At 44.7% G+C, this 19270-nt stretch overlaps 2 pseudogenes; both read right to left on the bottom strand.

Moving 5' to 3' along the window:
• Positions 1–7413: 7413 nt before the first annotated feature.
• Positions 7414–8336, bottom strand: LOC102126655 (ADP-ribosylation factor 4 pseudogene; annotated as a pseudogene).
• A 9188-nt stretch (positions 8337–17524) lies between these two features.
• Positions 17525–19270, bottom strand: LOC102126263 (argininosuccinate synthase-like; annotated as a pseudogene).

Here is a 19270-nt window from a genome sequence, read left to right as displayed (position 1 = left end):
GGGTGCATGTGAGAGGGTCGTGACTGATTGAGCAAGCAGGCGGTACGTGACTGGGGGCTGCATGCACCGGTAATTAGATTGGAACAAAACAAGATAGGGATTTTCACAGTGCACTTCCATACAATGTCTGTAATCTATAGATAACAGAACCAATTAGGTCAGGGGTCCATCTTTAACTACCAGGCCCAGGGTGCAGCGCCGGGCTGTCTGCCTGTGGATTTCATTTCTGCCTTTTAGTTTTTACTTCTTCTTTCTTTGGAGGCAGAAATTGGGCATAAAACAATATGAGGGGTGGTCTCCTCTCTCATTATCTTTAATGAGGGAATTGCAACTTACATAGTATCCATGAAAAGGGAGTCAGTTATATCTTTTGGGAGTTTGTTTGATTGTAAATAAGCTTTTGTGTTCTGTATTTTGGAGGTTTCCGAGTAGAATTTTTCCAGGGAAACATGATCCACCAGGGGGATGATACTTTTAAAGATCTGAAAGTGTCTCACAATTATATTAAATACACAAGATAAATTAGGATGTAGCAGACCACTGTAAGCCCAATGTCCGTATAAAGTGTAGTACCCTAATTAGGAGCTAGACTGTTTGGGAGGTATAAATATTATGTATGACAGTAGGAGTAAGCCAGTTTCGTGTCCTTTGAGGTAGACAGATTTTTGAGTGGGGTTAAACAGCTCAGCAAAGCAGAACGACATGTTTCTGGAGAATAAACTGACTATTGTGGTCGGGAGGGCCTAACTAATATTGTCTACTTCTGATTGGCTAGGTCTCGCTGATAGTATTATAATAACCTTAGCAGAGGCATTCTGATAATCTGAGATCAGAGTCCATTTTATACAAGACTGCGAGATTAATGATATGAGGGAAGGTTAAATGACAGAAGGGGCCTATAAAATGGAATCTGCCTTTTTTTTTTTTTTTTTTTTTTTTTTGAGACAGAGTTTTGCTCTTGTTGCCCAGTTGGAGTGCAATAGCACAATCTCGGCTCACCACAATGTCTGCTTCCTGGGTTCAAGCGATTCTCCTACCTCAGCCTCCCGACCAGTTGGGATTATAAGCATGTACCACCACACTCCGCTAATTTTGTGTATTTTTAGTAGAGACGGTGTTTCACTGTGTTAGCCAGGCTGGTCTCGATCTCCTGACCTTGTGATCCACCCGCCTCAACCTACCAAAGTGTTGGGATTACAGGCGTGAGCCACCGTGCCCAGCAGTGCCTTCTTAAGTGTTCAAAGGGGCCGGGCACGGTGGCTCGACGAAGCCAAAATGCTTCATGATTTCACTCTCAGTAGTAGAGATAGATTGGCCACAATACTGAACCAACAATTGTTCAGTTAGGGTGAACTGAACAATTCACAAAATGGTGGGGGCATTTTGAGAGATATTGTCCAAGATGTTTTCAAGGAAACGTCCTACCTGCAGTTGCACAATCTTGCAAGACTATTAGGGTGGGAAATGGGCAGGAACTACAGCCTTGAGGCCCATTTTAAACCTCTCCAAATAGGTTGTGAGTGTGTTCTGGTTATCATGGTCTATTCTTACGGTTGGTTGAGGCCTCACCTTGCTATAGAACTGAATGTAGTGATTTTTCAAATTGCTTGCTTTTGTGCTCCTGATGTGGGAAATCTCGAGGTATCTCCCTAGTAACAGGGACACATATCTTGTTGGTATCGTTATTTTGAAATCCCTTAACATACTACATTTTACTCCCTTAACATATTACATTTTACTCAGAAATTCAACAACATCGAGAAACTCCATCTCTACTAAAAATACAAAATTAGCCAGGCGTGGTGGCGCATGCCTGTAATCCCAGGTACTCGGGAGGCTGAGGCAGGAGAACTGCTTGAACCTGGGAGATGGAGGTTGCGGTGAGCCAAGATCGCACCATTGCACTCCAGCCTGGGCAACAAAAGCAAAAATTCCGTCTAAAAAAAAAAAAAAAGAAAAAAAGAAGAGGAATGTGGCCTCCTGGGGTATCTGGGCCAAACAGAGGAGATATGGCTCTGGATTGGTTAGTTTGCATGTTAAAGATGCTCCTGGCTGGGCCTTTGTTATTTTTAAGACTTGGCTAGCCCCAGGAGGGGCAGTCTCCCCCTAGCCAGAAAGGTTTTTTAAAATGTCAACACATCATAATAAGCAGAAAATGTAAAAATATTGATTTATTTTATTATTATTATTTTTTGAGATGGAGTTTCCCTCTTGTTGCCCAGGCTGGAGTGCAATGGCACAATCTCAGCTCACTGCAACCTCTGCCTCCTGGGTTCAAGCGATTTTCCTGCCTCAGCCTCCCAAGTAGCTGGGATTGCAGGCGCCTGCCACCACGCCCAGTTAATTTTTGTATTTTTAGTAGAGACAGGGGCTCGCCATGTTGGCCAGGCTGGTCTTGAACTCCTGACTTCGGGTGATCCACCTGCCTTGGCCTCCCAAACTGCTGGAATTACAGGCATGAGCCACCGCGCCCTGCCCAAAAATATTTATAATGCACAATGTGAACTGATTTAGTTTCTATAAGAATTTTATATTTTAAGGACAAACTTAAGTCTGTGATAGGTTATCCTATTTAGCAATTTTTAGTTTTACTTTTTATGTTTGAACCATTAATGAGTACAGTTAAATCAGGGTTATTTAAGATAGTCTGTAGATCAATCTTCTCCAACCCTTGGCCCATGGGTTGCGTGAGGCCTGGAACGGCTTTTTTTTTTTTTTTTTTTTTTTTTTTTTTTTTTTGAGACGGAGTCTCGCTCTGTCACCCAGGCTGGAGTGCAGTGGCCGGATCTCAGCTCACTCCAAGCTCCGCCTCCCGGGTTCATGCCATTCTCCTGCCTCAGCCTCCCGAGTAGCTGGGACTACAGGCTCCCGCCACCTCGCCCGGCTAGTTTTTTGTATTTTTTTAGTAGAGACGGGGTTTCACCATGTTAGCCAGGATGGTCTCGATCTCCTGACCTCGTGATCCGCCCGTCTCAGTCTCCCAAAGTGCTGGGATTACAGGCTTGAGCCACCGCACCCGGCCCTGGAACGGCTTTGAATGCGGCCCAACACAAATTCGTAAACTTTCTTAAAACATTATGAGATTTTTTTTTTTTTTGCTTTTTTAAAAGCTCATCAGCTATCATTAGTGTTAGTGTATTTTATGTGTGGCCCGTGACAATTCTTCTTCCAGTGTGGCCCAGGGAATCCAAAAGATTGGACACCCCTGATCTAGAAGATCTGTCCAGGGCTCAGATACTCAGATAATCTCCTAAAAGAGGTAAGCCACCATGCAGTTTTACTTTTTCAGGTAAAAGAAGGAATATTTAATTACCATATTTTCTTTTCTTTTTTTTTTTTTTTGAGATGGGGTCTGGCTCTGTTGCCCAGGCTGGAGTGCAGTGGCGCAATCTCAGCTCACTTCATCCTCTGCCTTCAGGCTCAAGTGATTCTCATGTCTCAGCCTGCCGAGTAGCTGGGACCACAGGTGCATGCCACCTTGCCTGGCTAATTTTTTTGCATTTTTGGTAGAAATGGGGTTTCACCATGTTGCCCAGGCTGGTCTCGAACTCCTGAGACAAGTGATCCACCTGCCTCAGCCTCCCAAAGTGCTGGGATTACAGGCCTGAGACACAGTGCCCGGCCATATTCTCTTTATGTATGATTAACTTAAGAAGTTAAACTCTTTAGATTTGTAAAGTTTACTATTATCATTATTATCATCACCATTATTACTAAGTTTGGCAGAGAAAAGCTCTCAACAGTTTTTACTTAATAATTGGAGAAATTTGCTCTTATTGTCTTTTCTTTTGTAGGATTGAGGAACAAATCTTTGTGTTACTTAGAGCTGCTATAACAAAGTATCACAGAGTGGTGGCTTATAAACAACAGAAATTTATTTCTCACAGTGCTAGAGACTGAAAGTCCCAGATCAGGGTACCGGCTTGGTTGGAAGACAGGGTCTTGCTTTGTTGCTCTGGCTGGAGTGCAGTGTCAAGATCATGGCTCACTGCAGCCTCCACCTCCCAGGCCCAAGCAAGCGTCCCACCTCAGCCTCTCAAGTAGCTGGGACTACAGGTGTGTGCCACAATGGCTGGCTAACTTTTTTTCTTTTTTTTTTTTGTAGAGACAGGGTCTCCCTATATTGCCAAGGTTGGTATCCAACTCCTGGGCTCAAGGGAATCCTCCTGCCTCAACTTCCCAAAGTGCTGGGAATACATGCATGAGCCACTGCAACCAGCTGGTATGGTTGGTTATTGTTAGGACTCTCTTCCAGGTTGCATATTGCTGACTTCTTGTGTCACATGGCAGAAAGAGGGAGAGTGAGCTCTCTGGGAGTCCCTCTGATAAGTGACTAATCCCATTCGTGAGGTCTCCACCATCATGGCCTAACTGCCTCCCAATGGCTCCACCTCCTAATACCACCATGTTGGTGGTTCAGAGTTCAACATATGAATTTTGGGGAGACATAAACATTCAGTCTATTATTATTACCTGATGAACATTTTAGGAACCCAAAATATGATTTAGGTAGAAAAGACATCTTAAGTGTTTTATAATTTTGAATTTAGGTCATGAATTCAGGAAAGGCAAACTCAAGAATAATTGTTTTTTTTTTTTTTTTTTTTTTTTGAGACGGAGTCTCGCTCTGTCGCCCAGGCTGGAGTGCAGTGGCCAGATCTCAGCTCACTGCAAGCTCCGCCTCCCGGGTTCCCGCCATTCTCCTGCCTCAGCCTCCCGAGTAGCTGGGACCACAGGCGCCGCCACCTCGCCCGGCTAATTTTTTTGTGTGTTTTTAGTAGAGACGGGGTTTCGCCGTGTTAGCCAGGATGGTCTCGATCTCCTGACCTTGTGATCCGCCCGTCTCGGCCTCCCAAAGTGCTGGGATTACAGGCTTGAGCCACCGCGCCCGGCCAAGAATAATTGTTAAAGGAGAAAAGGTGTAAGTCATAAATATCTAAAAACAAGAAATATTTACAGTCAATGATATAAAACCATGCCAGATTATACTAAGGCTAAAGCTGTAATTCGCCCCCCACCTCGTAATAAAAGCAAAAAGCAGTAGCAATCACTCATATTAGCCAGGAGAGGGCGATATTTGTTAATTTCTGTGGCTTGGACGTGTTTTGTCTGTGTTCACACATGATTATGCAGTGGTCCTCCTCTTTGTCTCACTTCATTACCATCACCGAGGGACCTTGCCGGATGTTGGTACTCTTTGAAATTGTTTATATTCACAGGAGAACAACAAAGTCTAGCTGTGAGTGCCACACCAGCTCCTACATGTCTGGGATTATTTTTCTCTTTCTCATCACTGTGATAGAAAAAATTGGTGATGCTGTTTTATTGATAATATGTGTTACATATATTTTAAGTATAAGCTGTCAAGCCTTACAAGGAGCCCCTTTTGTGAAATCTAATGAACATATCATGGTTTGTTTGTATTTTTTGGGAGGCGGGGTGGGGTGAGTATGTGCTGTCGAAATGAGCACAAACATATCATGGTGTTGAAACAGGATTTTAAGCCAGAGAGCAAACCCGGGTCAAATCTGGACAAGCAAAAATCTGTGGAATTTTGTTTTAACTTCTCTGGGCCTCATTAACTCCAGTCAAACTTGTAATAAACTAAAGCTAAAGCGTCACTTTCACATCGAGGACCTTGCTGACCATCACCTACCCACCCCACGCTCATTCCACCACTGTCAAAGTGTACCCTATCTGACTTTGTGCTCCTACCTGCTATACACTTCCATCAAAACACTTTATTTCATGGTGTTTGTGTCCTACACTACTCTAGAACTCAAAGAAAATAACATGTCTCATTCATCTTATTCAGGCCTTAGACAAAAGCCTGGGCCAAGAAAGTACTCAATATTATTTAATTAATTAACTATTAATAAAACATGTTTTAACAGAAGACTTGACAGAAAATATGACTTTGAAAACTTCATCCACATGATGTACTTTCTTTGTTTTCTTTTTTAGACAGGATCTTGCTCTGGTGCTCAGGCTGGACTGCAGTGGCGTGATCATAGGCCAGTGCAGCCTTGAACTCCTAGGCTCAAGTGATCCTCTCTCCTCAGTCTCCCAAGTAGCTAGAACTACAGTTGTGCACCACCATGTCTGACTAATTAAAAAAAATTTTTTTAGAGATGGGGTCTCACTGTGTTGCCTAGGTTGGTCTTGAACTCCGGGACTCAAGTAATCCTCCCACCTCAGCCTGCCAAAGCCCTGGGATCACATGTGTGAGCCACCATGCCCAGTCTACATGAGGAATGTTGACTAAAAAGTGACAAGAGAGGAAGAAGACTGAAGTTACAAGTTCTTCACTTAGGGACATTTTGCAAAACGAACGAAATCTGATAAATTCCTCATGAGTCACTACAAGCCACTATACAAGCCACTATATCTGGTATTTAATGGTTTACTATAAAATTTTTTTTTTTTTTTTTTTTTGAGACGGAGTCTCACGCTGTTGCCCAGGCTGGAGTGCAGTGGCGCGATCTCGGCTCACTGCAAGCTCCGCCTCCTGGGTTCCCGCCATTCTCCTGCCTCAGCCTCCTGAGTAGCTGGGACTACAGGCGCCCGCCACCGCGCCCAGCTAATTTTTTTTTGTATTTTTAGTAGAGAAGGGGTTTCACTGTGGTCTCGATCTCCTGACCTTGTGATCCGCCCGCCTCGGCCTCCCAAAGTGCTGGGATTACAGGCTTGAGCCACCGCGCCCGGCCTATAAAATTTTTTATACAAATGCTATTTGTTTTCCAGTAAGGAGTTGCCATTTCCACCTTATTGGTCCTTTTTGTGTACCTTTCCATGCAGTGTTCCCAAGAAGATATATATAGGTATATGAAGAGCAGAGGACCAATTTCCATTAAATAAGCAATGATTGCTTTTATCTTATTACTAACATGATGCATATATATGCAAATATATGTATTTGTATTTTTTTTTTTTGAGACGGAGTCTTGCTCTGTCACCCAGGCTGGAGTGCAGTGGTGCAATCTCAGCTCACTGCAAGCACCACCTCCCGGGTTCACGCCATTCTCCTGCCTCAGCCTCCCGAGTAGCTGGCACCACAGGCGCCCACTACCACGCCTGGCTAATTGTATTTTTAGTAGAGACGGGGTTTCACCGTGTTAGCCAGGATGGTCTCGATCTCCTGACCTTGTGATGCACCCACCTCGCCCTCCCAAAGTGCTGGGATTACAGGCGTGAGCCACCACGCCTGGCCTGTTCTTGTTTTTGAGACAGTCTCACTTCATTGCTCATCCTGGAGTGCAGTGGCACAATCACAACTCACTGCAGCTTCAAACTCCTAGGATCAAGCGATCCTCCTGCTTCAGTCTCTTGATTAGCTGGGACCATAGGTGTGTACAACCACACCCAGCTAATTTTTTTTTCTTCTTCTTCTTTTTTTTTTTTTTTTTTTACGAGTCCCAGATACTGTTTAATAACCAAGATACAAACTAATTTTGTTGTAACAAGCCTAGGCCAATTTTATCAAACATGTCCTTGGTTAGATATCCAGTTTCATTTAACGTTTTGAAAGCTCATTTGACAGCCAGTCAAGTCCTTCATACAGACCAATTCCTTGTGTTGCACAAGTGGCTTGAACATACCATGTTCTGTTACGAAGAGACTGAAGCCCTAGTTTATCTGTCATTTCACTGATGGCCATAGCATTTGGCAAATCTTGTTTGTTTGCAAAAAGCAGTAGCACTGCATCTCTCAACTCATCTACCAGAAGCATTTTCTGCAGCTTATCTGCTACTTCCTGAATTCTTTCACGATCATTGCTGTCCACCACAAAAATAAGACCCTGGGTATTCTGGAAGTAATGCTTCCAGAGAGGCCTAATTCTATCTTGACCACCAACATCCCATACTGTGAAACAAATGTTCTTATATTCTACTGTTTCCACGTTAAAACCAATAGTAGGAATGGTGGTGACTATCTCCCCTAACTTCAGTTTATACAGAATGGTTGTCTTGCCAGCAGCATCCAATCCAACCATCAAAATGCACATCTGCTTCTTGCCAAATAGTCGGGAGAAGAGGGAGGAGATAGTGAGGCCCATGGCGGTAGTGGCACTTGTGATGGGCAGAAGCAGAAGGGGTTTGGGGCGACCCCGTGCTTTCTCCTTTCAAGCTCCCAGGCAAACTAAAAGAGAGGGAAGAGAAAGAGCGGAGGAAGAAAGGGGGAGGCAGGCCCGTCTCGCTGGCCGCTGTGCTGATGAAGCTCCGGCACAGGAATAAGCCGGTAGAGGACCTACTAGGCGACTGGCGCGGCAGCTCCGGCTCTAGCCTTTAGGATCTGGCTGTGCCACGTCACGCGGCGGCCGCGGCGACTCCAGCAGCGGCCCGGCACCCAGCTAATTTTTACATTTTTTGTAGAGATGAGGTCTTGCTTTGTTGCCCAGGCTGGTCTTGAACTCCTTGGATCAAGTGATCCTCCCACATCAGTCTCCTAAATTGCTGGGATTACATGTATGAACCACTGTGCCTGGCCCATATATTAATAATATAATAAAATATATTATGAAAAATGAGATCTAAACCTATCACCTGGAGGTAACCATTAGCAATATGTTGGTTTATCTTCTTCTTGGCCTTTTTGTACTATGTGTGTGTATCCACAGACATACACACCAAAACCTTCTTCCTTATTCAGTTGGCCTCGGCCATAATGACACTCTTCTATACAGAACTCTCATCCTTTACCTTGAATGCCAGGGAAGTATTTCCTTAGCAGTTTCTTCTCTGATTCCATCCACAGAGGCATAATGAAGAGGAATATAGAGACCAAATCCACCTCAGGAGCACAGGAATACTGAAAGCAACGGAGAGAAGATGGAAATTCTGGTCAGCTGATAACTAGGCCAACATCAAATCAAGGTCACCACCACACAAAATACAAGAAAACTAGTAGTGAGAAGCCATTTTCTTTTCCTTTTAAAACTAAAACAACAGAATCATTATAACACGCAATTATGAGCCTTTTGCAGGGTCTTCTCCTTTATTTTTTTATTTTTTATTTTTTATTTTTGACACAGAGTCTTGCTCTGTCACCCAGGCTGGAGTACAGTGGCATGATCTGGGCTCACTGCAACCTCTGCCTCCCGGGTTCAAGGGATTCTCCCTCCTCAGCCTCCCGAGTAGCTAGGACCACAGGCATGTACCACCACACCTGGCTGACTTTCGTATTTTCATTAGAGACAAGGTTTCATCATGTTGGCCAGGCTGCTCTTGAACTCCTGACCTCATGGGATCCACCCGCCTCAGCCTCCCAAAGTGCTGGAATTATAGGCGTGAGCCACCATACCCAGCCTTCTTTATTTTTGTTTGGAAACTATTTAGTTTATATAAGAATTCTTAGAGGTTATAAGGCTTTCTGGACTAACTGAAGAGAACAAAATGCCCAAGAGACTCCTGAGGTGTACACCAGACACTATTTGATTCCTTGCTACTGTGGCATGTAGTTCCAGGCACTACTAACAGCCACTCATGCCATGGTGGCTCTGGAAAGTCCAGATATACATTGAAGGCCAGAGAGTTGGGTATTGTCCATCCAGGGTATTGTGAGCCTTCAAACCACTTCTGTCACATAGCTGAAAATATATGCCTTTAGGGTCTTCTCTTCTGCACCTCCTAGGCACTTTTCTCAAACCTATCCAAGGATTAGAATTTGACTTTTCTTTTATTTCTTTCTTTTTTTTCTTTTTTTTTGAGACAGAGTCTTCCTCTATCACCCAGGCTGGAGTGCGGTGGCGCGAACTCAGCTCACTGCAACCTCTGTCTCCCAGGTTCATGCGATTCTTGTGCCTCAGCTTCCCGAGTAGCTGGGATTACAGTTGTGCCACCATGCCCAGCTAATTTTTTGTTTTTAAATTTTTAGTGTAGACAGAGTTTCGCCATGTTGGTCAGACTGGTCTTGTACTCCTGACCTCAGGTGATCCACCTGCCTCGGCCTCCCAAGGTGCTGGGATGACAGGCATGAGCCACCGTATCTGACCTGAATTTGGCTTTTCTATATGAGACCATGTCTTAGCTTAGGCTGCTATAATAACGTACCATGGACTGGGTGGCTTAAATAACAGAAATTTATTTCTTACAGTTCTGGAGGCTGGAAAAATTCAAGAACAAAGTGTTAGCCAGGCTGGGCATGGTGTCTCATGCCTGTAATCCCAAAACTTTGGGAGGTTGAGGCAGGAAGATCACTTGAGGCCGGGAGTTTGAGACTAGCCAGGACAACATCAAGAGACCCCATATCTACAACAACAAAAATGTATTAACCAATTTGGGTCCTAGTGAGGGCCCCCTCTTGGCTTTCAGAAGGTCATCTTCTTGCTGAATTCTCACATGGTAGATGTAGAAAGAGCAGAGAGGGAGAAAGAGAGAGACAGAGAGAGGGAGAGATCTCATATCTTATCCTTTTAAGGGCATTAATCCCAGGATGGGGGCTCCACCCTCATGTTCTCATCTAAACCTAATTACCTGCCAAGGTCCTACCTCCTAATACCATCACATGGCAGGGAAGTGTTTCAGGCTTTAACTTATAAATTTTGAGGGGACACAAATATTTAGTCCGTAACAGATCTCTAAGTAAAATTTCACTGGAAAATTGATTCTATGGCCGGGCGCAGTGGCTCATGCCTGTAATCCCAGCACTTTGGGAGGCCAAGGCAGATGGGTCGCGAGGTCAGGAGATCGAGACCATCCTGGTCAACATGGTGAAACCCCATCTCTACTAAAATGTAAATAATAATAATAATAATAATAATAATAATATAAATAAAAATTAGCCAGGTGTGGTGGCGTGAGCCTGTAATCCCAGCTACTCAGGAGGCTGAGACAGGGGAATCGCTTGAACCTGGGAGTCAGAGGTTGTGGTGAGCCAAGATTGCATCACTGCAATCCAGCCTGGTGACAGAGTGAGACGACATCTCAAAAAAAAAAAAAAATTGGTTCTATGGTTATAATTTAGCCAACAGAATCCACAGTTTCAGGCAATCGTAATATATCGTTTTTACCCAATCAATTTAAAAATGGCTTATATCATTTTGCTCTAGTACTCTGTTTCATTTTACATTGTTATTGGTTTCTTGCACTTTGGATGTGGTAATTCACTGAACTTCCCCTTTTCCAGGACATTATTGTTTCTGTTCAGCATTAGATGCCATCTTGCATTTCATAGTCTCTATCACCTGATGTAAAAATTACCATTGTCAGCTCCTAGTCCAATAACCTCTTTTACTGAGACCAGGCTCACCTTTCTAACCTTTCCTAAGGTATATTGGGGCATTTTAACTAGAATCAATAGTTTCCAGTATCTGTGTCTCACACCTGGGAGGCAATGGATATGGTCAGAGCCATCTCCCCTCTCTGTGCCAAAGAAATTTATGGGACTGATGGCTGGATCCACAGTCTAAATGATCAAAATGAAGAGCGTTTCCAACCCTTTGTTCACTGGATCCATTAGTAAGAGTGCAATCTCTTCTGCTCTTGAAACCCATGAGAGGCCAGGCATAGTGGCTCAGGACTATAATTTTCTGTCTCATTGAGCTGTCTAATATAGACAGTGGGGTATTAAAGTCTCCCACTATTATTGTGTTGGAGTCTAAGTCTCTTTGTAGGTCTCTAAGAACTTTATGAATCTGGGTGCTCCTGTATTAGGTGCATATATATTTAGGATAGTCAGCTCTTCTCGTTGCATTGATCCCGTTACCATTATGTAATGCCCTTGTTTGTCTTTTTTGATTTTTGTTGGTTTAAAGTCTGTTTTATCAGAGACTAGGATTCCAACTCTTGCTTTTTTTTTCTTTTCATTTGCTTGATAAATATTCCTCCATCCCTTTATTTTGAGCCTATGTGTGTCTTTGCATGTGAGATGGGTCTCCTGAATACAGCACATGGATGGATCTTGACTCTTTTTTTTTTTTTTTTTTGAGACGGAGTCTCGCTGTGTCACCCAGGCTGGAGTGCAGTGGCACAATCTCGGCTCACTGCAAGCTCCGCCTCCCGGGTTTACGCCATTCTCCTGCCTCAGCCTCCGAGTAGCTGGGACTACAGGCGCCCGCCACCACGCCCGGCTAGTTTTTTGTATTTTTAGTAGAGACGGGGTTTCACCATGTTAGCCAGGATGGTCTCGATCTCCTGACTTCGTGATCCACCCGCCTCGGCCTCCCAAAGTACTGGGATTACAGGCTTGAGCCACCGTGCCCGGCCGGATCTTGACTCTTTATCCAATTTGTCAGTCTGTGTCTTTTAATTGGGGCATTTAGCCCATTTACATTTAAGGTTAATATTGTTATGTGTGAATTTGATCCTGTCATTATGATGCTAGCTGGTTATCTTGCCCATTAGTGGATGCAGTTTCTTCATAGTGTCGATGGTCTTTAAAATTTGGTATGTTTTTGCAGTGGCTGCTACCAGTTTTTCCTTTCCATGTTTAGTGCTTCCTTCAGAAGGTCTTGTAAGGCAGGCCTGTTGGTGACAAAATCTCTCAGCATTTGCTTGTCTGTAAAGTATTTTATTTCTTCTTCACTTAAGAAGCTTAGTTTGGCTGGATATGAAATGCTGGGTTGAAAATTCTTTTCCTTAAGAATGTTGAGCCGGGCGCGGTGGCTCAAGCCTGTAATCCCAGCACTTTGGGAGGCCGAGACGGGCGGATCACGAGGTCAGGAGATCGAGACCATCTTGGCTAACACGGTGAAACCCCGTCTCTACTAAAAAATACAAAAAACTAGCCGGGCGAGGTGGCGGGCGCCTGTAGTCCCAGCTACTCGGGAGGCTGAGGCAGGAGAATGGCGTAAACCCGGGAGGCGGAGCTTGCAGTGAGCCGAGATGGCGCCACTGCACTCCAGCCTGGGTGACAGAGCCAGACTCCGTCTCAAAAAAAAAAAAAAAAAAAAAAAAAAAAAGAATGTTGAATATTAGCCAGGTGTGGTGGCTCATGCCTATAATCCCAGCACTTTAGGAGGCCAAGGCAGGTGGATCATCTAAGGTCAGGAGTTCGAGAGCAGCCTGGCCAACATAGAGAAATCCTGTCTCCAGTAAAAATACAAAATTAACTGAGTGTGGTGGTGCATGCCTGTAATCCCAGCTACTCGGGAGGCTGAGGCTGAAGAATCTCTCTTTTTTTTTTTTTTTTTTTTGAGACGGAGTCTCGCTCTGTCGCCCAGGCTGGAGTGCAGTGGCGCGATTTCGGCTCACTGCAAGCTCCACCTCCCGGGTTCACGCCATTCTCCTGCCTCAGCCTCCCGAGTAGCTGGGACTACAGGCGCCGCCACTAAGCCCGGCTAGTTTTTTGTATTTTTTAGTAGAGACGGGGTTTCACCGTGTTAGCCAGGATGGTCTTGATCTCCTGACCTCGTGATCCGCCCGTCTCAGCCTCCCAAAGTGCTGGGATTACAGGGTTGAGCCACCGCGCCCGGCCTTGAAGAATCTCTTGAACCTGGGAGGCGGAGGTTGCGGTGAGCCAAGATTGCACCATTTCTCTCCAGCCTGGGCATCAAGAGTGAAACTCCATCTCACAAAAAATAAAAAATAAAATAAAATAAAAAAGAATGTTGAATATTGGCCCCCACTCTCTTCTGGCTTACAGGTTTTCTGCTGTTAGTCTGATGGGTTTCCCTTTGTGGATAACCCAACCTTTCTCTCTGGCTGTCATTAACATTTTTTCCTTCATTTCAACCTTGGTGAATCTGATGATTATGTGTCTTGGGGTTGCTCTTCTTGAGGAGTATCTTTGTGGCTTTCTCTGTATTTCCTGAATTTGAATGTTGGCCTGTCTTGCTAGGTTGGGGAAGTTCTCCCGGAGAATACCCTGAAGAGTATTTTCCAACTTTGTTCCATTCCCCCAGTCACTTTCAGGTACACCAGTCAAACGTACGTTTGATCTTTTCACATAGTCCCATACTTCTTGGAGGCTTTGTTCGTTACTTTGCATTCCTTTTTCTCTAATCTTGTCTTCATGCTTTATTTCATTAAGTTGATCTTCAATCTCTGTTATCCTTTCTTCTGCTTGATGATTCGGCTATTGATACTTGTGTATGCTTCACCAAGTTCTCGTGCTGTGTTTTTCAGCTCCATCAGGTAATTTATGTTCTTCTCTAAACTGATTATTCTAGTTAACAATTCGTCTAACCTTTTTTCAGGGTTCTTAGCTTCCTTGCGTTGGGTTAGAACATGCTCCTTTAGCTTGGAGGAGTTTGTTATTACCCACCTTCTGAAGCCTACTTCTGTCAATTCATCAAACTCATTCTCCGTCCAGTTTTGTTCCCTTGCTGGCATGAAGTTGTGATCCTTTGGAGGAGAAGAGGCATTCTGGTTTTTGGTATTTTCAGCATTTTTGCGCTGGTTTTTTCTCATCTTCATGGATTTATCTACCTTTGGTCTTTGATATTGGTGACCTTCAGATGGGGTTTTTGTGTATATGTCCTTTTTGTTGATGTTGATGCTATTCCTATCTGTTTGTTAGTTTTCCTTCTAACAGTCAGGCCCCTCTGCTGCAGGTCTCCTGGAGTTTGCTGGAGGTCCACTCCAGACCCTGTTTGGCTGGATGTCACCAGCAGAGGCTGCAGAACAGCAAAGATTGCTGCCTGTTCCTTCCTCTGGAAGTTTCATCCCAGAGGGGCACCTGCAGGATTCCAGCCAGAGCTCTCCTGTATACGGTGTCAGTTGTCCCCTGCTGGGAGGTGTCTCCCAGTCAGGAGGCATGGGGGTCAAGGACCCACTTGAGGAGGCAGTCTGTCCATTAGCAGAACTCAAGCACTGTGCTGGGAGATCTGCTGCTCTCTTTTTTTCTGCTTTTATGATGTCAAAAGCAAAGACTTTTTTCCACTCTGATTGAACTGAGTTATCTTCCAAAGTTGTAACATGTATACAACTTCAAATCATTATTTAAAAAGTATCAAATATCATGCACCAATGAGTATTTTCAAGTCTGGAAAGATTGTTAGAAATGTAATTGAAGGCTTCCATAGCAGGCTGAACTTGAACATGAAGGACCACCTGGTATCCTAAATTTTCTCCTCCGCCTTACAATTGTGTTGAATACGTTGTCACCTCAGTAAGGTCAGCAACATCAAAGAACTCATCATCAGAGAAGCTTAGTCTCTAGATTTTCTTTTCTTTTCTGTTTTTTTTTTTTCTTTTTTGAGACAGAGTCTCACTCTGTCACCCAAGCTGGAGTGCAGTGGTGTGATCTTGGCTCACTGGAACCTCTGCCTCCTAGGTTCAAGTGATTCTCCTGCCTCAGCCTCCTGAGCAGCTGGGATTACAGGTGCACACCACCACGCCTGGCTAATTTTTGTATTTTTAGTAGAGACGGAGTTTCACCATGTTAGCCAGGATGGTCTCGATCTCCTGACCTCGTGATCCACCCACCTCGGCCTCCCAAAGTGCTAGGATTACAGGCATGAGCCTCCGTGCCCGGCTGTAGTCTCTAGATTTTCATTTGAAAATTGAAACATTTTATAAGCAGTACCATGGTTTGAATGTGTTCCCCAAAATTCATGTGTTAGAAACTTAATCTCCAATGCAATAGTGCTGAGAGGTGGGACATTTAAGAAGGCAGAGCGGCCGGGCGCAGTGGCTCACGCCTATAATCCCAGCACTTTGGGAGGCCGAGACGGGCGGATCATGAGGTCAGGAGATCGAGACCATCCTGGCTAACACGGTGAAACCCCGTCTCTACTAAAAAATACAAAAAACTAGCCGGGCGAGGTGGCGGGCGCCTGTAGTCCCAGCTACTGGGGAGGCTGAGGCAGGAGAATGGCGTGAACCCAGGAGGCGGAGCTTGCAGTGAGCTGAGATCCGGCCACTGCACTCCAGCCTGGGTGACAGAGCGAGACTCCGTCTCAAAAAAAAAAAAAAAAAAAAAAGGGCAGAGCCCTCATGAACGGATCAATGCCATTATCATAGGATTGAGTTCCTCATGAAAGGATGAGTTTGGCATCCTTCCCTTTTGCTCTCTCATGCTCTCTTCCTTTTCAGCCTTCTTCCATGAAATGAAGCAACACAAAGGTCCTCACATGATGTCAGCACCTTGATTTCGGACTTCCCATCCTCCAGAACTATGAGAAATTAATCTCTTGTTTTTTTTCTTTTTTTTTTTTCCATCAATTGCCCCATCTCAGCAGCAGCAAATGGACAAAGACAAGCAGATAAAACTTTCTATTAAAGTAAAATTATAGGCTGGGCGTGGTAGCTCATGCCTGTAATCCCAGTGCTTTGGGAGGCCGAGGTGGGTGGATCACTTGAGGTCAGGATTTCGAGACCAACCTGATCAATATGGTGAACCCCTGTCTCTACTAAAAATACAAAAAAAAAAAAAAAAAAAAAAAAAAAAAAAAAATATTAGCCAGGCCTGGTGGTACACATCTGTAATCCTAGCTACTCTGGAGGCCGAGGCAGGAAAACTGCTTGAACCCAGGAGTCAGAAGTTGCAGTGAGCCAAGATCGCGCCACTGCACTCCAGCCTGGGTGACAGAGCAAGACTTCATCTCCAAAAAAAAAAAAAAAAAAAAAAAAAAAAGAAAAGTGAAAGTATAAGTGGCTTCTCATAGAATGATTAGACACTTTGCTTAGATGACTGTGGACCCTTTTTGAGTAAATGTAATCTGTCTGCCAGGTGATGCCCAACACTATGCCTAACACTACTTCATCTTCAGCACCCAACTTATTTGACATATCACCTGGTAATAAAAATACGATTTTTTTTTTTTTTAAAGTTGCCCGGTGCGGTGGCTCACACTTGTAATCCCAGCACTTTGGGAGGCCTAGGTGGGTGGATCACAAGGTCTGGAGTTTGAGACCAGCCTGGCCAACACAGTGAAACCCTGTCTCTACTAAAAATCCAAAAAATTTGCTGCACTTGGTGGCAGGCACCTGTAATCTCAGCTACTCAGGAGGCTGAGGCAGGAGAATTGCTTGAACCTGGGAGGTGGAGGTTGCAGTGAGTCAAAATTGTGCCACTGCACTCCAGCCTGGGCGACAGAACTAGATTCCGTCTTGGAAAGAAAACAAAAAAAAGTCGATATGTTCTGTGGAAGTGGGAATCCATAATGAGATGAGGAAACAGCAAGTGATCAAGTTACATCATAAGGCAGGTGTCAGATCACAAAGGTACATGCTTGGGCAGTTCCAGTAAGAAGCTAAGTTATGGTTGAAAGGCAAGAGACTCCTAGAACCTTAGTAATTTTCCAGGACTACCCCATGTGAACATTTTAAAGGAGTCTATATGCCTACAGAACATCATAAATTCATACCATGGACTTATTTATACCTAGGCCTATTAATTTATACCTAGGACCATTAACTTTATCTTGATAGACTTTTACAAATATTTGATACTTTTGATGTTATAAAAGTAATAAACATTCTTTTAAAATCTTCCCCATATTACAGAAATATGTGAGTTTGAAATGAAAGGTCCCTGTTATCTCCCCACCAGCTATAATCACTAACAAAAGGTTTTTGTATATTTTTCAATATACATACTTATTTTTCTTTCTTTCTTTTTTTTTTTTTAATTGAGACAGGGTTTTGCTCTGTCACCCAGGCATCAAGATAATACTTTACTGCAGCCTTGACCTCTTGGGTTCCATCAATCCTTTCACCCCAGCCTCCCATGTTGCTGAGACTACTAATATGGGTGCCACCATGCCTGGCTAATTTTTTATATTTTATTGTGACAGGGTCTTACTGTGTTGCCCAGTCTGGTCTCAAACTCCTAGGCTCAAGCAATCCTCCTGCCTTGGCCTCCCAAAATTCTGGGATTGCAAGCATGAGCCCTCACCCCTAGCTTATCTTTTTTTTTTTTTAAACTAATATATCTTTTGTCATTTTATAGCTCCCCGCTGCAGCTGATCCCCCACCCTTCCCTTCGATGACCACGTTGGCAGGCTTCAGGGGGACCAGGGAACAAAGCTGGGGAGAATAAGTCACAATTACAAATTATCACAACAATTAGCGCCTGTACTTGGGGAATCTGTAAATTGAGGAGGCCCCAGCTCCTCATTGTGCAGGGGTCTATTTGGCAGTAACCTTGCTCTGGAGATGATGATATTCCTTCAGTCTGAGGGAACTGATGTTGATGAAACTGGTGGCATCGATTGGCTCATAATACCCTGCACGTTCATGCTCACCAGATCCTCGTTGTAGAGACACAGTGGGACTCCCGGCCTAGAATGTACACCTGGACCTTGAAGACGGACACCTGCACTTTCCCTTCCACTCGCTCCTGGGACTTGGCAATGCAGTGGTGGACAAATTTACAATCAAGTGCCAGAAACCGGTATACACCAGCTCAGCAAATTTCAAGCCCAAGCCTTATTTGATTTTGCATACTTCCTGGTCCATGGTGAAGGCCCCGATGTCTAAATGAGCGTGGTAAACGATGGTGCCTGCTGGGGTCTCGTAGATACCTGGGGACTTCATTCCAGTGAAATGGTTCTCCATGATGTCAATACAGCCCACGCCGTGCTTGTCCGCATCTTCACTCATGTACACGAAGAGCTCCAAGGAGGTCTGGTGGGTGCTGCCATCCTTGATGTTGGTCACTTTCACGGGGACTCCTTATTTGAACTCGATCTCGAGAATGTCAGAGGTTCTGGGGGCTTTGGCCGGGTCCTGGGTCTTCATGTAGAGACCTGGAGGCGCTTGGTTCTTGGGGTTCTCCAAGATTCCAGTCTCATTGCTGATGTGCATGAGGTTCTCGTCCGTGCTCCACGGGTTCTTGGGAGTGACTGGGATGGGAATCCCGTGTTGCTTTGCGTATTCCATCAGGTCATTGCGGACCTCGAACCAGTTGTAGAACTTGGGCATCCTCCAGGGAGCAATGACCTTTATCTGGGGGGCCAGCGAGTAGCAGATGAGCTCAAACCGGATCTGATCATTTCTCTTTCTTGTGACGCCTTGGGACACTTACTCGACCCCCTCCTACTGGGCGATTTCCACTTGTTTTCAGGCGATGCAGGGCCTGGTGAGGTGAGAGAGGTGCCCTCACCTCTGAGGTGAGAGAGGACCCAGAGGTGAGAGAGGTACAGCGTGCTGGACTGGATGGCCGGCCAGATGAACTCCTTCACAAACTCCCTGCTGACATCCTCAATGAACACCTTTTTGCCCCCAAACTTCAGTGCCTTCTTCCTGGCTTCCTCGAAGTCTTCCTTCTGGCCAATGTTGGCCAGGTAGGCAATGACATCATAGCCTTGTTCCTTCAGCAACACGTGGATGCAGGAGGTGTCCAGGCCACCACTGTAGGCCAGAACCCCAGAGCCTTTGCTGGACAT

The sequence above is a fragment of the Macaca fascicularis genome, chromosome X (genome assembly GCF_037993035.2).
Source record: "Macaca fascicularis isolate 582-1 chromosome X, T2T-MFA8v1.1".
NCBI lineage: Eukaryota > Metazoa > Chordata > Mammalia > Primates > Cercopithecidae > Macaca > Macaca fascicularis.
The sequence above is the reverse complement of the archived record's forward strand: the minus strand, read 5'-3'. Positions and strand labels throughout refer to the sequence as shown.